The sequence below is a fragment of the Anas platyrhynchos genome, chromosome 4 (assembly GCF_047663525.1).
Source record: "Anas platyrhynchos isolate ZD024472 breed Pekin duck chromosome 4, IASCAAS_PekinDuck_T2T, whole genome shotgun sequence".
Taxonomy (NCBI): Eukaryota; Metazoa; Chordata; class Aves; order Anseriformes; family Anatidae; genus Anas; species Anas platyrhynchos.
The window spans coordinates 64,718,101-64,736,439 of NC_092590.1; the positions used below are offsets into that span (position 1 = coordinate 64,718,101).

The following is an 18,339-nucleotide window of genomic DNA, read 5'->3' on the forward strand; positions in this document are numbered from 1 at the left end:
AATTTTTGCCATCTTTAACACAGGGGTCTTGTCCTAGCTAATCATTAAAGCTTCAGCTATTCTGAGATACCAGACGTGAACCTGGTCCCTGCAGTGATACCAATGAGCTGGAGAGAGTTTAAAGACCATGGAGGAGAGCTGTTATGGGGAAAGGCAGAATGAATTAACACACTAAGGAGGGTAAGAATTTACAGGTATGCAAAGAGAATACAGGAATAAAAGGAAGAGTGAAGTAGGGTTCGATGAAGGAAAATAACATTTACAACACAATTTATGAAGAACTTTCAGACTAAAAAAATAAGTACATTTAGGGTGAGAATAGTCTCTAAAGGGAAGCTATAGCTGGCTTGTTGCTTAGGAGATTTAGAAGTACAACTTGTCTGGAGAAAAGAAACAGACAGCACAGAGGAGGTGTTGAATACCTTTACTATATGATTTTCCATTTAAAGATGAACAAAATTAAAATGTTCACTGATAAAAAAAAAAAAAAGTATTTAAAATACCTTCTTATTCTGCAGAGAATGCATTTAAGATACTTCCTCAGAAATACTCTCCTTCTCAGGAGGTCCATTATGTGGATGGAGTGTCCTCCAAAGTGGGCCAGCTTTCAGTGTCTTTTGATTATATTTTTTCTCAGTATGGACTTTGCAAATAATTTTTATATGCTTTATTGCCTATTTATAAAAACTAAAGCACTGGTCAAAACAGAGTTGGTTTTTTTTTTTTTTTTTTTTTTTTTTTTTTTTGTGATCTACATCTATGTGGATAAATATCTTAGCTAATAAGATGGATGAATTCCAACATAAGTTCATAAATTAAGTTTCAATATGGTCTTTTATGGGTGCATTGTATGAACACTAGTCACATCTTCTTTAAATGTTTAAATATACACTAAACAGTGCTCATCTGTTAAGGGAGAAACTGTATTTATGTATCTTTCAACTATATATAGCATACAGATGTTTGGAGTTAAAAAAAAAAAGTGCAAACAAACAAAAAAACACCACCAACAAAACAACATAAAAAAACTACCCACCCACCCGACCAAACAAAACAGCAATAGAAAGAACTTCAGGACTTGTGAAGTAACAAGATTCCATGAAAAGCTCTTCCAGTCTATGGTCCTTCATCAAACATTTCTGCAGTTTTGGGATACTTTGGAGCAGATGCAGGCTATAGAAACAAGTAACCTATTGACACAGAAACTGTCACATCTCAGCTGCTTAGATGGGGAGGGAGAGACATCTGTTTACTGAGCTGAGTAAGCACAGAAATCTATGATTAGACCAAACTTGTTCAGAAATGTCCACTCACAGCACGTTGATAAATGCTGCAGTAATTTGTGGAATTAGCAAACAGGAACAGATCGTCAGTTTAGCATGGAATGAATTATGATTATCTGTATAACCTCAAAATCCTTTTCCTCTTGTCTTCAGAAATATTTACAAATCAAATAAGAATAAGATTAAGACTTCTGATTTTTTAACACAAAACCCTCAGAATTAGATACAGCTGTTACTGATAGTTTGATGAATTCTCATTTATTTTTAGGTATAAATGAGTTACCCTTAACAAAAGGCTTAAAGAATTTCATGAAAGTGTGATTTTCCAGATGTACAATATTGCTAGTTTGCTTTTATATTGCCATCATGAATTTCAAAGTAAATTTAACCTTAATTATGTTGGAAGTCTCTGTAGATTTTTTAAGTAGCTGCAAATCTTCAATGCAGAATAAGGAGCAACAAATTTCCTATTAGAGAAACATATTGTTAATTTGTTAAACAAGTCACACCTGATTGCCAGTTACACCTCATTGGTATGCTGTTAAGACAAGCCCCTTCACATTTAGTTAGGCATTGTTTCAAACAACTTGCCAGCAAAGATTTTTCCTTGGATCTTGGAAGGCAATATTTTAAACGTACTCAAAAACAATAACACTTGAATGACAGTTATTTTCAACTTGGGATTTTGACAAAGACTCTTAATTGTTATTCCCAGGCAAAAATCTTCATTAACGGGGAGTCTGGGTTATAAATATTTATCAATTACCTAAGGGAAGAATCCTTGAGAGGGAACCATGTTTTCTAAATAATTCAACCTATAAAAATTAGTCTGGGAATTCCTAACTAAGTTTATATTTAAAACACATATGAAACTTGAAGCTTCAAATCCTGGTTTAACCACTGCTCATGCCACTGTGCTTGTACCCATGCACCTGCTACCATCGGTCTATATGATCCATTTTTTTCCCTGAAGACAAGGAAACCTGTTATATTTGGTGGGTGTTTTGGTACAAAGGTGGATTATCTGTCAATTTGCTTCTTCTACCATTATGAATCTGTAACATGCAAACCAAGTTTCCTTGAGTTTCTGCTTGTTCAGTGCTAGGGCATGTCAGGAGGGTGGGCTTGGACATGTAGTTGTGTGAGAGCAAAGACGTGTCACCAGAAGCTGTGGTGGGAAATGTGTCTTATATCAGAGCCCACGTGAGGGTCTGGGAAGTCAGGTGTGCAGGCGTCTCTCTGAATCATAGGAACTGATGGCTCTGGAGTTAACTCCAGCTGGGCTCCTGCATTTTCATTAAGGTACCAAAATCAAAGTCTTCATCATCAAAAGTGCTGCGAGCTAATGAGCTACTCCTGAGACCATGAACATGGCCTCTCACACAGGCTCCTGAATTTATTTCCATTTTTTGACTTTGGGAAAATGCTTCTTAATGGTGTTTCTTTTTTCCTTTTCCTTTTTTTTTTTTTTTCCCTTCTTAATATTATTATTATTATTATTTTTTTTTTTAATAAAGAAAGAAATAACTGAATGAAGGAGAGATTCTAGCTGGACAGACTGAGAAGGTTTATGAAAAACACGGAGCAAAAGAATAACCAAATAGATGAAGCAAAAACATGATATTTTCTCTGTAGGCTAACCTACCCCATCAGACCATTGCCAAAAACAATGGATGTTTATCAGGTATAATTTCTGTCCCCCCCCAAAAAAGGACATGCTCAGAGAATGGAACAAGTTCATTTGAGGATGCCAGATCCTTTCATTTAACTCATTGAATGAATGCAGTGCTGACTGAATCACACAGTTTTCAAACAGGATATTAATATTTCATTATTTTACACTGGTATTTCACTTGCACCTTATTATTTTAGTCATTGAAATACAGTACAAGACATTAATGTTTCTGATCAACCTAAATAAATGAAAAGGGTAAAATGCTAATTTAACAAGAATGTCAAAAAAAAAAAAAAAAAGTATATTTGTAGAACTAGTGAAATATTTCATAAAGAGTTGCAGTCCAACGAAAAAGCCAGTAGCATGTTATTATTCATTGTGCTTTCAGTAAAATGTCATGCAAATTCCTCTCCATTGCCATCCAGCTACAGCAAAACTATTACATTAGGTTAGGAGCAGGAAAATGGGACCAGCAGCCATGGGATTTGCAGCTGCGTGCATCTTACAAAGATGAATTCCAGACTGTCTCTGCTGGTTAAACCATGGGTACTGCATGCCCTATGCTTAAAGCCCTAGCTCAGATTAGATCACTATTTAAACTTATATTCATAATAGAAAGCAAATTTCTATTGGCTGTAGTTGCAAGGGAAAGCTTGACAATATGAATGGAATTGCAAGCTGGTGCACACCTGAGTCTGCAGACAGCCTGAAACACTAGGTCTGAGAGGTGTACACAACTGTTTTGTGAGGCAACAACTAGCACTGGACCATCAGAAGCAGAGAGAAGCATACATGAGACTTACACTAAACTGTGTTTCATAGTCTAGTCATAGTAAGGCTCCCAAATACTGACTGTGGAAAGGAAGGAAGGGTGATGCCACAGCTGCTGCCAGGGCAGGGAGGAAGTGAATTGGCCTCTTCACGTCTCCAAGTGGAAAGGGAAACCCACAGAGTGACAGGACTTTTAGATTGCTTTGACTGCTCAGAAGAAACCATGCTCAGTGGCAACAAACCACCACATAGACTCAATGCAGTTATTTTTCTAGGTAGGGAACTGCAGAACTGTTTCTTGACCTGCCCAGGCGGTGAAATATGCTATGTTGTTTACCAGTCCTTACACTTTTGCTCTGATAAACTAAAATCCTGGCAATAGAAGTCAGCAACCATGCAAGTAGATATGTTACCGTGCGTCTTAATTTTTATTTTTATTTTTTTCTTGTTTGTTTCTAAGTATTAAATATTCTTAAGCAAATATGTAGCAGTACATTCAGGATTATGGATATTTTGCAACTCTGCCATTTTTCTGTGCTAAAAATGTATATCCTGTGCAAAGGATAGGTTACTGCATCACTGTTCAGTCAACACAGGCAGCTGGATGCTTACTTTCAGTCACTGTTTCCATTTTGCATTTGGATGGGCAGGAAAATCCTTAGTAATTGACTGTTCAGGATATGTTATACCTTGAAGTGGGGAGAAAAGGAGATTTTCATGTTAGCTTTTTGAAGAGAACAAAAAGCCAGATTTGACTGACTCACTGTACAAGGCAAAAGACACCCAGGTCTTTGAGTCCATCATATTGTCAGCCTTTTTTGGGGTTCAGAAAAATATGGGAGACATTGAAATTGCCAAAAAGCTAGGTTTTGGGCCTCTGTTTATTGTTCAAAAGATGCTTGTCCATCTTCACAAAATATCTGGTCCAGTTTTCATGAAGTGACCTTGAAATCAGCATGTCAGCAGCAGTTTTGCTAGATTTAAATAGAACAAGATGTATTAAAGAACCGGACAATAAGGTTTCCAACATAGTGTGTGGTTAATTCCCTTCATAATGCATGAGAGAAGAGAGGGTTGGAAGTGAGGACTGGAGTTCAGGATTGCACTGCTTTGTGAAGCTTTGCTTCGAAAATGTCACAGGTTATTAAGATCCAGAAATTGTATTCAGATTTTCTCTGTAGAATAAATCAGTTCTTGCCTTACTTTTCTCCTGGAAAAGATGTGGCAGGTGAATCATATGTGGCCTGATGCTATTTGCCACTTTTGTGCTGCCTCTGCTCTGGCAGGCATCTAGCTGCCCATCTAGCCGGATTGCAAAAGGAGCAGCCATGCTGTCCTCCCAGCTCCTCCTGGGGAAGGGACACCCTCTGCAGTTCCACCCTCCCAGTGGAACTGCCTTCCTGCTGTTTTCCTTAATCTGAAATTTAAGTCATTCGCATTGAAAGCATATGGCTGTTCTTTCCCTATGCAAACACAACAACTGAAAACATAATAGCGTGGAAGCAGCGAGGCAACAATTAATTATTATGTTTTGTTTTTCTTTTTAGTATTTAAAATGCTTTGCTTTCAGCAGCACAATGTTTGGAAGAACAAAAGGGATACTAAGCAAAGCCACATTGGAAGGGTAGGGAATAGAAGGGGTTGAGAGATAAATGACAATATGCCCAAGGGTTATGAGAGCCATCTAGCGATAAATACACTAGGAGTGAAAAAGGTCACTCTGAATAAGTGAGTGCAAAAAGTAATCAAGCATTAGAAAGAGGGACATGCCATGTGTAAAGAATGAGGTACTGGAGTTAAGAGTATAAATACTGATAAGGAAAGGAAAGCGGGAGAATGAAAGCAGATTGCCCAAGAGCTTTGGAAAGTTGCATAATGAAATTGGCTTCAAGAACATTGGGACAAAGAGGTCGGTGGGAGGGGTGGGGGGGAGCACAGAGCTGCTGAAATCACTGCTCTAAGGAAAGCTTGCTCTTCAGATTCTGCACAAAGCCCCCGTCTGGCATTTGGGAAAGATCTTCCTGACATACAGAGAGGAGAGTTTGCTGAGAATGTTTTTTACTGCTACGAGACTGAATCATAGACAGAGCATAGTCACTTCAACACCCACCTGGTTCAGTTTAACACGAGAAGACCTATTTCTATAAATTTTGCAAGTCTTCCATGTGGCATATGCAGAAGATTACATTTGGACCCCTCCTGCATGATTATTTTTTGGGGCTGGGTAGTGTAAGGTGCCGTTAATGAGAGAAAAAATGTTAGGAAAATTCTCCATTTCCTGACAGCCGTTCCGCTTTGTTCACAGCAGCCTTTCTCCTGGGCTGTGAGAGCACCACGGGCTTCAGGGTTTTGGTATCTGCATGTCATGGACAGTCCACTGGGTAAGGAATCTAAGAAAGGGCAGCTATAATGCCAATATTTAGCCGAACAAAGATAAGGTATCAGAAATCAAAGATTTTGCCTAACTGTTTGGACAGACATGAATGACATGCATATATATATATTTATACATATATATATTAAGGATAATTGATCTCTGCTTGGAAGGAGATCATCTGCATTCCTGAATTAAGGAAAAAAACCTCACAACCTTCTTATATTCTAAGGTGGGCTCAAAGCCTATTTTGTAGAAGTTTAACATGCAATGTACTGACCTGAATGAGAAGAGACACTATGAAAAATTGTTAAGAAAGATTTATAGTAATGTGCAGCCAGCAGTACCGGAGCTTGTTTGTGGTTGATTACCATGAAGATGGAAACAAAAGTTCAGAAAAACTCCAGCCTGTGATGCGATGCCTTAAATTAAATGACGTTGGATGATGTTTCTGCCTCATCTGGCGTGCCTGGTGGCTTTAGCTGTCTCACATCATTATTGCTCCTGCTTCGATGCTGAGGGTGGCTTGTTATACTCATGAGAACTATGTGGAGTTATAGAAGAGATGTGTGACTCCTCCAAGCAAGAGAAAATGTATAAGAAAATACCTATATCTGCAGGGAATCTGTGGCCTCTCTGTGCTGCCAGGCTTTGAAGGTTCTGCTGTCCCAGCCAGTACAGGGCACAAGAGATGGACGGGCCATTTCTTTCCAGCAAGTATCCCAGCATCCATTTTGCATGGGAAATAATCCCTTGTTTCACCTGTAATACTTTGTGTATGTGTGCTAAGAGCAGCATTCTCCCTCTCTGGCAAGGAAATGTGAAGGGGACTTTGCAAGATGCATGCTCAAAAATTTGTGTTCTTCCTAAAGGCACTACAGAAGATAGACCTGCCTCCACTTTGTTTAAGTTGAACAACCAACAACCTCCATCTGACACAGCTAAAGGAAAAAATCTGAATTTACTTCCAAGGTTATAAGAACAGAAATATTATACTGGCTGAGCCCCGTGTCCCACTCACATGTGATGATGTGTCACACTGAGTGTGTGTCATGCACAGAAACATTTCTGTCCCAAAGGCCAAGGAGAGATATTTGTTTTCTGTCTCTAGACTATTTTAGGAGTTTTGTTCTCATCCTTTCAGCTTCAAACAGCTTGCCTGTAGTCTGGATAATCGGTGCTGCAGTATTGATAATCAACATAGAGTGATTTTTCATGAAGCAATACACAAAGAATAGCCTTGCTGAGTAGGCAACACAGATGTATTCGATTTATATTTCATTCTTACTGTGTGGGTACTGACCCCATACTTTGCCCCCACGGCCATCAAGATTTCAGTACAAATGATGCAGCAGAATCATGCTCCCGGTTGCTACGTTAGGGTATATTCATAGCTGTTGATATTTCACAAATCAAATCTGAACACCTGAGTTTTGGTGGTCTATGCTTTATGAATCTTATATTTGCTTTATAGACACCAATGTAGAGAAGGAAGCTGAGAGGAATATGCTATAGTTCTGTGGATTTTGTAGGAAGCATTTGCAGTCCATGCAGAATTGCTCCCTGCTGGCTGTCTCCAGGTCTAGTATTAACATCATGTCATTAGCGTGCAAATGTCAGAGATGTTTTATTATATTATTTAATTTCAGTTTTGCCATTAATATGCTCCTACATTCCTCCCTCTTCTTTGTCTTTACACTCCAGTTATTAAAGCACTTTAATATTCCCTATGGATCTTGTTTAGTCAGCCTATACATATTTAATACAGGCAACTCCTCTGTGGGAGGCAGTCCTTCCATCAGCACCCTCACCCGAACAAGTTTACATCTTCCTTGAACATGAAGTGTAGGCTTACCCTTGGAAAATTAGTGACTTTAAAGCAAAACATCATGGGAACATCATGGGAACATCATGAACTCCTCAGTTCTTCATTTCTATAAATGACTCTGATCTTCTAAAGAAACCTTTGTGCGTCAGTATATATTGAGCAGATACTTGTCTTGGAAGGGTGGGGTGCAGGGTGGCAAAAGCATGTGGGGATCCCCAAAGAACTAACTGATATCCCTAAATAAATGATATCTGGCATCTGAACATATTAGCTGGCCTGCACGGCAGAGCTTGGAGGAAGTGCTGAATTGAGATGACAAGATGACTTCAGTTCTGTAGCTGTCTCTGTTGGAGGTAGCTTCTCTGGCCAGTGGAGACACACGCATGCTCTCCTTGCAACATTGCTCTCTCTGCAGCCGTGTCTTTTTGCTCCTGCTATTCCCTTCCTATTTTGTCACTGTATAGTTGCCATTCTTTGAGCCTTAATATTTCAGTGTCATCTTTGAAGCTAAAGCTGCTCTTCCTTCCTTCCTTCCCTCCTGTCTTTCCCTACTCCCCATCACACAGCAGCAGAGCCAATCAGACTTTCCAGATCAGAGATCTTAAAAAATCTTTGAGGAAAAAAATGATGGGAACATTCTGGCCAAGCCTTGTTAGTTTTCAGTATTGTTTCTAAGCATTTCAGTTGTGCTTAACTTCCACTTTCCAATGCTACTTTCCATCAGGGTTACTCTCCTTCTTCTCAGTGTCACAACAGAGTGAGCAATTCTTCCCTCAGATGGCATATTTTCAAGCAGATTTCTATTTTGTTTCTGTCTGCTCATGCTCTGAAATGCTGTATTATTCTTTTTCCTTTGTCAGTGCTTAGCATTATATGAAAAATGAAATTATGTGTCTTTTTCTCCTTTAGGTCATGCATGTTGGTATTCAGATTGGACCTAATTCAAAACTCTCTCTTCTGGAGAAAAATTGCCTCTTCTGCCATTAGCTGTGCCTTACTTCCTGATGAGGGAAAGGATTCAAAGGTGGGTGTTGAGCTGACTTTTCACTGTCAGTGATGACTGACTTTCAAAAGAAAACATCTACCCATTCTTATTGTTCTATGAAGATGAGATTTTTTTAGCTTGCTTTGCAGAGACCAATTGGCAGTGGCATTCTGCCCTTTTATGAAAAGTAAATTCAGTCACTGAAAACATAAGTCCCAGTCCTGCAAAGAGATGTGTGGGCAGCCAGTGCCTCTTTGCCGAGCCATATTGATTGGGATAAGGGTCTGTCTCTGTAGATAGCTTTGAAGGTTCAAGGTCTCTGTTGTGGCAACACAAGCAGTTTGCTGAGAGTCTGTATATAAAAGGAAACTGAGAGATGAAGTGGAAAATCTTGTGTCTGGCCTCCCCCCTGACAGCATGGGAGGAAGGAATGTCAACTTGGGCATTTTTCAACTTTAACTATGAATAGCTTCACTGGAGTTAATGATACATAACTAGTGTTTCTGTAGACAGCTAATCTGTTCTTCTGATCCTCCCAAGGCTCCCTGCTCCCTTTCCCCCTCTTTATTAAAAAAATGAACCCAGTCAAGGCAGAATTTTAATCTTTGCAACCTGCAGTTTTCATAAAGAGCTGGTTGGACAGGAGTAATCACAAAGTTTCTGTATCTGATGTCATTGTTCTGGAGCATTTGTTGTGCTTCCCACTTGTGGTTTAGCTGATAAGCACAGCTCAAGGAACAAAAAAGCTTTGTAGATTGTCAATGAGCGTAACAAAACCAGATTGTGCTCTGATGGTATTTTAAAGGAGGTATTCTTAAAAAAAATGTGCAAGAAGTTGAGTGTGCTGTTTGGGATAAACATTTTCTAAATTAACTAAATGCAGTGGAAACAGCAAAAGACATCAAAATCTTTCAGATAAAATAGATCAGAAAAAAAAAAATCTGTCCAATCTATCCAGTTGTGTTTGGGATGAACTAACTCTTGTTTACGTGCTGCAATTATGGTTATAAATAAACTTGACTTAATAATTTACATAATGAGGGTTTCACTAAGTATCTTTGAAATGAACAGCTACACACATATTTGTTTATGTATATACAATCAACAGGATCATGCATATATATGTTTGTATCTACAAACACACACACATATATATTTGTAGACAAAGAAGGGCACATAATGACCACAAGGATTTTCTCCTGTCCTATTTCAAATTCATGCAGCTGAAAAATGGGGAGCTGGAGATCTTTAGAAGAGTACTGTAAAATGTTTTATAATCCAGTACAGTGGTAGGAAACTTACATTTAGGAGCTGTAGCAAGTGCACATATCAATAGTGTTCCTACGGCAATGGGATGCAGAGGTGACTATTTTGTGCTATATGCTCCTAGTTGTTTTGTACCAAGAGTCCCCCAGTGAGGCATAACATGTCCATATGGGCTGTGACACTCTTTGGAGGAAGTTTGAGATCAGTTTTAATGCAAAGATTTTCCTGAGGAAGCAGCTTCCTCAAACTCAAATTCTAAATTCTTCCCTTCCCTTCCCTTCTTTTTTTTTTTTTTTTTTTTTTTTTAACAAAACAAAACAAAACAAACAAACAAACAAAAAACAACCAAACAAAAAACAACAACAAGACACAATGCTCGAGAATAGTGTTGGGAAAGAAGAAATATTTATTAATTTAGTAATGGGATTAAGGAGAATTGGAAGAGACTATCATTAACCCAGGGGATAAATGTTATATATGCAATCACTACTATCCAAACCATTGTTCATCCGGAAAACCAATTTTAGTTAAGCCTTTTTTAATTGCTTCTCTGTGTACATTTACTCAAATCAAGGAAGGAGCAGAAATATTTATTTTCTCTTTGCCAGATTTTTGTTGTGAATGTCTAATTCCTTTTTCTTATGGATACTTCTTATGGATATGGTTTTGAAAAAATGTCTGTCTTTGAGTCAGAATATCTCTACTGGTGGAAAAAGGGACTCAAGCTGCAGCAATGGGGCTTCAGGTGCAGCTGAAGATGGCTAGATGAGATTCAGGAGTTCTTCATACCACATCACAAAAATAAATTCACAGCATATGTGTGAAAAAGACCTTGCTTCAGCACAATACACCTGCATCATTGCTAGCAATTCTTGATCTGTGCAAGATAATATCCTGAAGAGGAATCAAATTAAAAAATTAAAATAAAATACTGTCCTGAGTAGATTTTAAAGGTTAACCTCTGGAGCAGAAATCTCACATTTTTTCTTTTACCTCAAAATCCTTCTAAAATCAAAGCCCTACTGTAACAGTTACTCTTCATTTGTCCTTCTTTGTACCCCTGTTGATCCTCTAAGATTGCATACTGCCCAGGCCAGTATATCATAGGACAGCTCAGGCTGGAAGGAACCTCAGGAGGTCTCTAGTCCAACCTCCTCTCAAAATAGATCTGACCAGGATGCTCAGGGCATCATCCAGCTGGGTTGTGAAAACCTCCACATGGGTTTGGTAATGCATGGGAATACCAGAAGCTGGTGTTGTACTGGGTTCAGTATGGGAAAAGCAAAGCTTCTAACATCTGTGTGAGAGTATGGGAAAAGGGGCAACGGGTGGGTCCTGAGGATGCAGGAATTATCAGTGCATATTCAGACATAACCTTAAAGCAGAAACCTAAACAGAAATGCTGCTTTATATCAAAATAAAACATTATATTCCCATTTTTATTTTTCTCTGGAAAAATTAGAAATTCCCTGGAAACTTGACACTTCTTTTCTAGGAAATACAGGATTTTCTGATCATCAAAAGTGGATAGTTTTCTGGTGGGATGGTAAATAGATGCTGCAAAGGGGCTTTGTTGTAATTGTAGCAGTAATTCAGGCTGGCTAACTGTTCCCTGTTTATTTAGCAAGGAAGAAGCTTTGAGATGAACTGGGCAATGTAAGTACAGAGGATTAGTTTAACATTTGGGACATTACTGGCTGTATTTCAATATTGACCTTGAGTGCCACCTCCTCAGTAATGTATATATTAAGCCTTTGAGTGCCAATGTTATTTTATTGATGAAGTAACCTTTTGCTTGCGGTAGCACTGGGAAACCACTACATGTATTTCAATGGAATTTTTCTGTGAGAAAAGGAACAGTAAAAAGCCCTGGTTTACCAGTTGATTTTTTTTTTTTCTTTTTTTTTTTTTTCTGGGCAAAACGGCCCAAAGACCTCTGCATAAACCATTTTCCCTTTGTCAGCATATCAGAAGGTAAATGCTCGGTGCTAAATCTTGGAACGGCATGTATATGGAACTTCATGGCATACCTGTCAGATGTTCAGATTCATTTTTAGGACTCTGAAATATCACAGCTATAAAAGATTTAAAAGTTCAGCACAGATTCAGCTGCTAGATTCAAAGAACCGCATTCATTAACTGTTTACCTGCCCTTTGCACACCCTCTGGGCTCAAAACAGGAACTGGCATCTTCACAATGAGCAATGCACCAGCATTACGCTAATGAGCTCCTTGGCATATTCACTTCTGTGCCACGCTGCAGAAGTTCATTCTCTTTCCTGGTACGCTGGGCATAGCAAAGGCTGCAGCATTTATGCAGGCAGGCAGCCCAGGTAGATGAAAGCCCCGGAGTTCCTTGAACACCACACAGCCTCCTTCTCTTCTCTCACATCTGCAAGCAAGTAGTACAAGTAAACACTACAAGTATACCTACCAATGCAAAATGCTGTGTTGCTGAAGATTTCCTTAGCGATCACTCTAATCCTCCTTTTATTTCACCCTACTTCCCATCGACTGTAGGAGTTCGGACACAGACAGGGGGTCCTTGCCTTGGATGATCTTCTTACATGTGTTGACAACAAGGCTGCAAAGCACATCTTTCCCAATTTCATGGTACAGATTTCAAGGCTGCTTCATGCAGGGCTGTCCAGTATACACTTCATCCCCTACTCACTAAAAAAGCTAAAGCTGCTCTGAAGTCTTCATAAGAGGTGAAGCCAAAACATGCCTAAAAGTGCTTTAAAAAGACGTAGGTCTGCTACTGTCCCAGCCCTTTCTTCTTCCAGAGCTAGGTTCTATTTACAGGGGATTTTTACAGATAGCCAGAGGACGGTGAGTACCTCCATGTTTCAATGCTGCATTCACTTTGCTGGGAGATGCTGTGGAATGTAAACTTCTCTAACGACAACTCCTTCAAACCCTTTTCAGTCTTGTCAAGTTTTCTTATTAATAGCAGAGAAGTAATCTCAGTTCTTTCAATGGCAGCAACTCTCTAGGCAACTGCTGAATTTATAAGAATACAGATGGTGCCTGCCATTTCTTTTTTACAGCACCACACTGCATTCCTCGCCTGACATGTGGAACTTGTTTGGTACCATAATGCAGCAGCTGGAGACACTTTTCTTAGAGGTAAAAGCAGTTTTGCTTGCATTTTTCTTGGCAGCATTGAATTTTGCCCACCTGCAGGCAAGATTAATTTATTTTTTTTTTCCCTTCCGAGATAGCAGAGCTCATGATGGTGATCTGATTTGATACATTTTGGCACAGTGCCTTTTCCTCTCTGCCACTGTAAACTGATAGAGCTAAGCATCCTCCTCCTTGTAAACAGCAAAAAATTCAGGCAAGCATCTAGATAAGTCTGTACATGACATTTAAAGTGTTTAAATGGAAATTTTATCCTTTGGGCTGTATCTCTGGCAGATGACAATGTTACGATTGAATTCTACCAAATTAAACAAAGCCAAGGCTCTTTATTAGAAGAACTAAATTGAGCTGAATAGTACAGAGCTGGGCGCATTGCGGCTCAGGCTGATCTTTCCTGACAGTCTCTGTTGTGCTGTTGACTGCACTGGAGCAGCTGGAAAATGGAAGGAAATCGGAGCATCATATGATTAAGGTTCAAAGTGCAGGCATGCGTTGGTCACAGGGAGGAGGGATATTTCTTAATGTCTCCCCGCAAAGCGCATATATTTGGTTGATCACATGCTGCTAGTTAACTGATTTCTCAGATGTATCTGTGCTGTGTTTGTCAACAGCTGTTAATGCAGCACTTTGGTTTTCAGATTCCTGGTTTTGTAGTTTTTACTTCTCTTTCTTGATAGCTCTCAAAGCAGTCTGGTCCAGTGTAAAACATGGAGGGATAAGTCTGACCTAGTATAAAATGGCATAAAATACTGGCCGCCTACTGCCAGTTTTGAACAGGCATATTTTTGCATGGGTATGTGTAACAACGTGTCTCCAAGGAGGAAGAAGCCTCTGATCTCAGTATGGATGCACAACTTCAGCTTTATTTCATCACCTCTCTTTAGAAATAACATCTCGCTGACTCTAACAGCAACATCTCAGGGAAGACCCAGCCCACCTGGATGCTATTTTAATTCCAGCCTAGTGTAATTATGCTCCTGTTAGGTTAGAGGTTGGACTCGATGATCTTGAGGTCTCTTCCAACCTAAAAATTCTGTGATTCTGTGGATAATCTTTTGCATCACTTACGTGATGAATTGGCTGGACCAGGATACCACCATTGATACTTTATGTAATGCTTCTAGCAACTGCCCCACTCCTGATCCTGTTGGAATGCTTAAAATCTCAGTTTGTCAGATTTTACCTCTCTGCTACTTGGTAAAGATTTGCTGTTGATGTTACTGTCAGCACTTACCACAAGTTTTCACTAGTAAATATATAAGGTTAGCCAGAGGTAAAAAAGCTCAATGAGTCTTTTCAAAGCAGGGTAATGACTGCTCTTATTTGACATATTATTAAAGATTTCTTCCAAGTTTTAACCCAGAATACACAAGAGAAAGTCTGCTACCAGCTAAAGGCAGATGGGTGCAAGCAATTCTATCTCAGTTTCTGAGCAAAGATGTTGGCTGGCTGATGGCTGTCCAGCGTGCAGGCAGAATCTCCCACTTGCTATGTACGTCTTGCATTAGCACATTGTGAAAATCTGGTTCCCATTGTAAATATCAGCAGACTTCTCATTTCAAATGTGCAGTAAAACAGAGTGGGGCAAGACATATTGTCCAGCTGCAGCTCAGTAAGGGATTTCCTTCATTTGTTCAGTGCACTGGCCTGTTGAGATTGCTTAGGTAAAAAACAAAGCAGGCATTTTTTTTTTTTTTTATATACAGGTCACTTGGATCTGGAAGTGAATTACAACATCAGCTGTTCTGACAGGCCAAAAGGAATATTTTTAGTTCCACAGTTAGTAAACCAAATCAGCAGGACATGACTTTTTGCTTGTTCTCTGTGAAAACCAACTGTTCCCTAGTGCTGGAGGTGAAAGGGTACATTTTTGTTTTGGCACATGGAATGAGTGAATTTCAGCCACTTCACTGTTCTAGCAGAGCTCATTCTCAGAGGAAAACGTAGTGGGTAATCAGAAGTATCTGGCACTGCCAGTTATCTGGCCTTTTTCTACAGAGTATTTAAAAAGTAGCTAAGTAAGTTGATAATGATCTATTGAAGGTTATTGTCTCTTATATAAAACATGGAACAGGAATGCCACAGCTTTGTGGCCTATTTGATGCTTACATCTCTCTACAGCATCAGCAAGGTCCCTGTCGGAGCACAGGCACCCCAAGGCATGATGGGCACCTGCAGATATCTGGGATGACAAATCACTCTCACTTTCCTGTTATGTTTGGTACAAGATGAGACAGAGAAATGAGGGAGAATCACTGTGACCTAAGCCATAGAGCAAAAATAATGTAACTGATTCCTCCAATATTTTATAGAAATCTGTAGTCAAATGACAGTGTCATATAAGATCAGAACACCCTTCTGGTAAAGGTGCCTGATTTATTGAGAGATTAGATCAGCATTTTGCAACTTGGAAAATGGATAAATGAAGGGAAGATGCTAAAACACTGTGAAATTGTGAAAGGGACAGAAAAAAAAATATGGAAAAAATATTTAGTATTTCATACATTTTCATTAGTTGTCCTTTAATTCTTGCATGACTTAATTAACCTGGGGAAGACTTTACCTTTTTGCCACAGAAGATTGTGGATGTTAAAAGTCCAAATGGCTGCAAAAAGCAGTTACCTGGATTCATGGAAAACAAAGATCCTCAAGGGCTGCTAAACACTGAGAAGGATACAACATCTAGCTTAGGAAGCTCTGCATCTCTGACAGCTCGATGCACCAGAGAGACTACACAAATATGCTTGTCCTCATCCTGCAGTCTTTCCTTATACATTAATTCCACATTTTGATCTGAATACACTTTTGGTCTTTCAGTTTCAGTATTCTTAAAAGCAACTTCTTTTGTTAAAGGAAAGGAGGAAAAGGTCCTGTTTGATGACTGTCAATTAGTGTTTGAAGTCTTCTTTTCATGCTTCTCTTACATCCACAAAATAGCAAATTCAGAGGAGAAGGTGTCAATTAAATGAAGTTTCAGTGGTAATAAGTAAAGCAGGAGGAATTACTCATATCTAGGGTCTTAATTCTTCCCAGAAAAAAGTGTCCTCTTCTGTGTGAAAAATTTCTGAAAGTTCAACAGTGGAGGAAAGACACTCATTTCATAACTAAGACAAACCATAATTTGCCATCACTCTTCTGTGGTTTTTTAATCTCTGATGTTCCCTAAAACTTTTTGATGCATTTCAAAAGCCACACAAGTTTGGGTGAACCACAATTAGTATTCTATTGCCTCTGTCCACACAGTTTAAGTTATTTTTTTTAAAGATATTTCCATTCACATTCAGTGTCTTTTAATGTGGGCTGTATATGATAATGTAAAACTGCTGGCTACATGAAATGCAGTCCTGTTTTTAGAGCTGAGTACTTGGTATTGAGGACTTCCCACTGTTGCTCTACTGTAAGTTTTCAGATTGATAGATTCTTCTCATAGCATACCTGTTGACACTGGAACAGGTTGCCCAGAGAAGCTGTGGATGGAACATGCCTGGAGGTGTTCCGGGTCAGGCTGGATGGGGCCTTGGGCAACTTGATCCAGTGGGTGGCATTCCTGTCTGTTGCAGGGGGGCTGAAGTTAGATGATCCTTAAAGTCCCTTCCAACCCAAGCCATTCTAGGTTTCTGTGATTAACTGTTAATATGGGCTTTGTGAAGGTTGCAGGCATGGGGAATGTGGTATGTCTCAGAGGAATCAGGGTTCCCCTTGGTGTTTTTTCCTGACTTTGGCAGGGGCAGAGTTAGGAGACATATTTTAATCTCTTTTATCCATGGCTCCTTAGTGTAGTTTTAGGGTCTTTTCTGAATGGTGAATTTGATCTCCTAGGGTCTCCCTGCTCCACCTCCAGCCCTCTCCTCTGGCTAGCATACGAATCACAGGGTGGGTTGTGAACAGCATTGTAGTCTGCCTCTGCAAAGCTGCAGAGGAGGATGGTACAATGCTTTTAACAACGTTAACCAAACAGAGCACTCTTAAAGGAAGGTTTTTAAAAGATCTTTCTAAAGGAACTATTGAAAAGGGAGGGCAGTTTCTTCAGTCATGCTGGCAGTCTCCCCTTGATGAGAGGAAATAAGGCAGGTGGCAGGACAGACGTTGGATGGTGGAGAAAGTGAGGGCAGATAGGGGAACCACTGCACCATTTGCACCATTGCCTTCAGCCCTGTGCTGAAGATGGGTGCTCTGGCCTAGGATGGGCTTTGCACCAATATCATCAATACCATTGATTTGTTTGTCTACTAGCTGTGCCCTGGCTGTGCTGCAGTGTAAATCCTTCTGGCGTGGCCTCAAGCAAGGCAATTTTTCATGCACAGGCAGTAATAGAGATCCACGTATCCCCCTGTCAACTTTGTTGGAGGAGGGCATTGAAAAAAAGATCTGGAAAGCATTCGTAAACAATCCACGTCTGCTGTTGTGATGTTGCATGTGTACACTGGTCAGGTGCCTGGAGAGAGGCTGATGAAGAAACTAGAGTGTTACCATGTAGGACAGTTGCTAAATCGCTTTCCCCATTAACTAGTGACATTTGAGTTAAACTAATGAGAAGCATGTCTGCTGCAATGCAGTGTACATTTATTCTCAGAGACTGCTTTTTTCAGCTTATGTACTGTTTCACCAACACTCTTAGCCACCATTACAGCTGATTAATGATGCCTTTCATTAAAGGGAAACTATTATGGACAGCCTTATTTGGTCTACTTTGAAACTTTTTTATTTCTGATCATCATCTCCTGTCCCTCCCTTCTCCTCCTTCTCATCTTTTCTCAGAAATGATAAGCGAGGCAAGAGATAATGCATTCACAGCCTTTGATCAAATGCTGTACATATGGCACATGATGAAAATCAGACAAAAAGCAAAGTGATATTCTCGATAAAACAGCTACTTCTACATTAATAATTTGCCATCATCTAAATTGCCATAAAAATCTCAGCTAGACTGATATAAGCCTAATGCCTTTTGCACAATAGGCAGGTTTTAAAGTACAAAGCTACATCTCTTCTCTGATACAATCTGTATTTTAA

General features: G+C 39.5%; 1 long non-coding RNA gene across 1 annotated transcript in view; it reads left to right on the forward strand.

Moving 5' to 3' along the window:
* The window catches only part of LOC119716923 (uncharacterized), a 60,133-nt gene that overhangs the window by 17,061 nt on the left and 24,733 nt on the right, over positions 1–18,339 (forward strand). The window contains exon 3 of the long non-coding RNA XR_005265740.2: positions 8,841–8,955. This is a non-coding gene — a long non-coding RNA (uncharacterized lncRNA). The remainder of the gene's footprint in view (positions 1–8,840; positions 8,956–18,339) is intronic.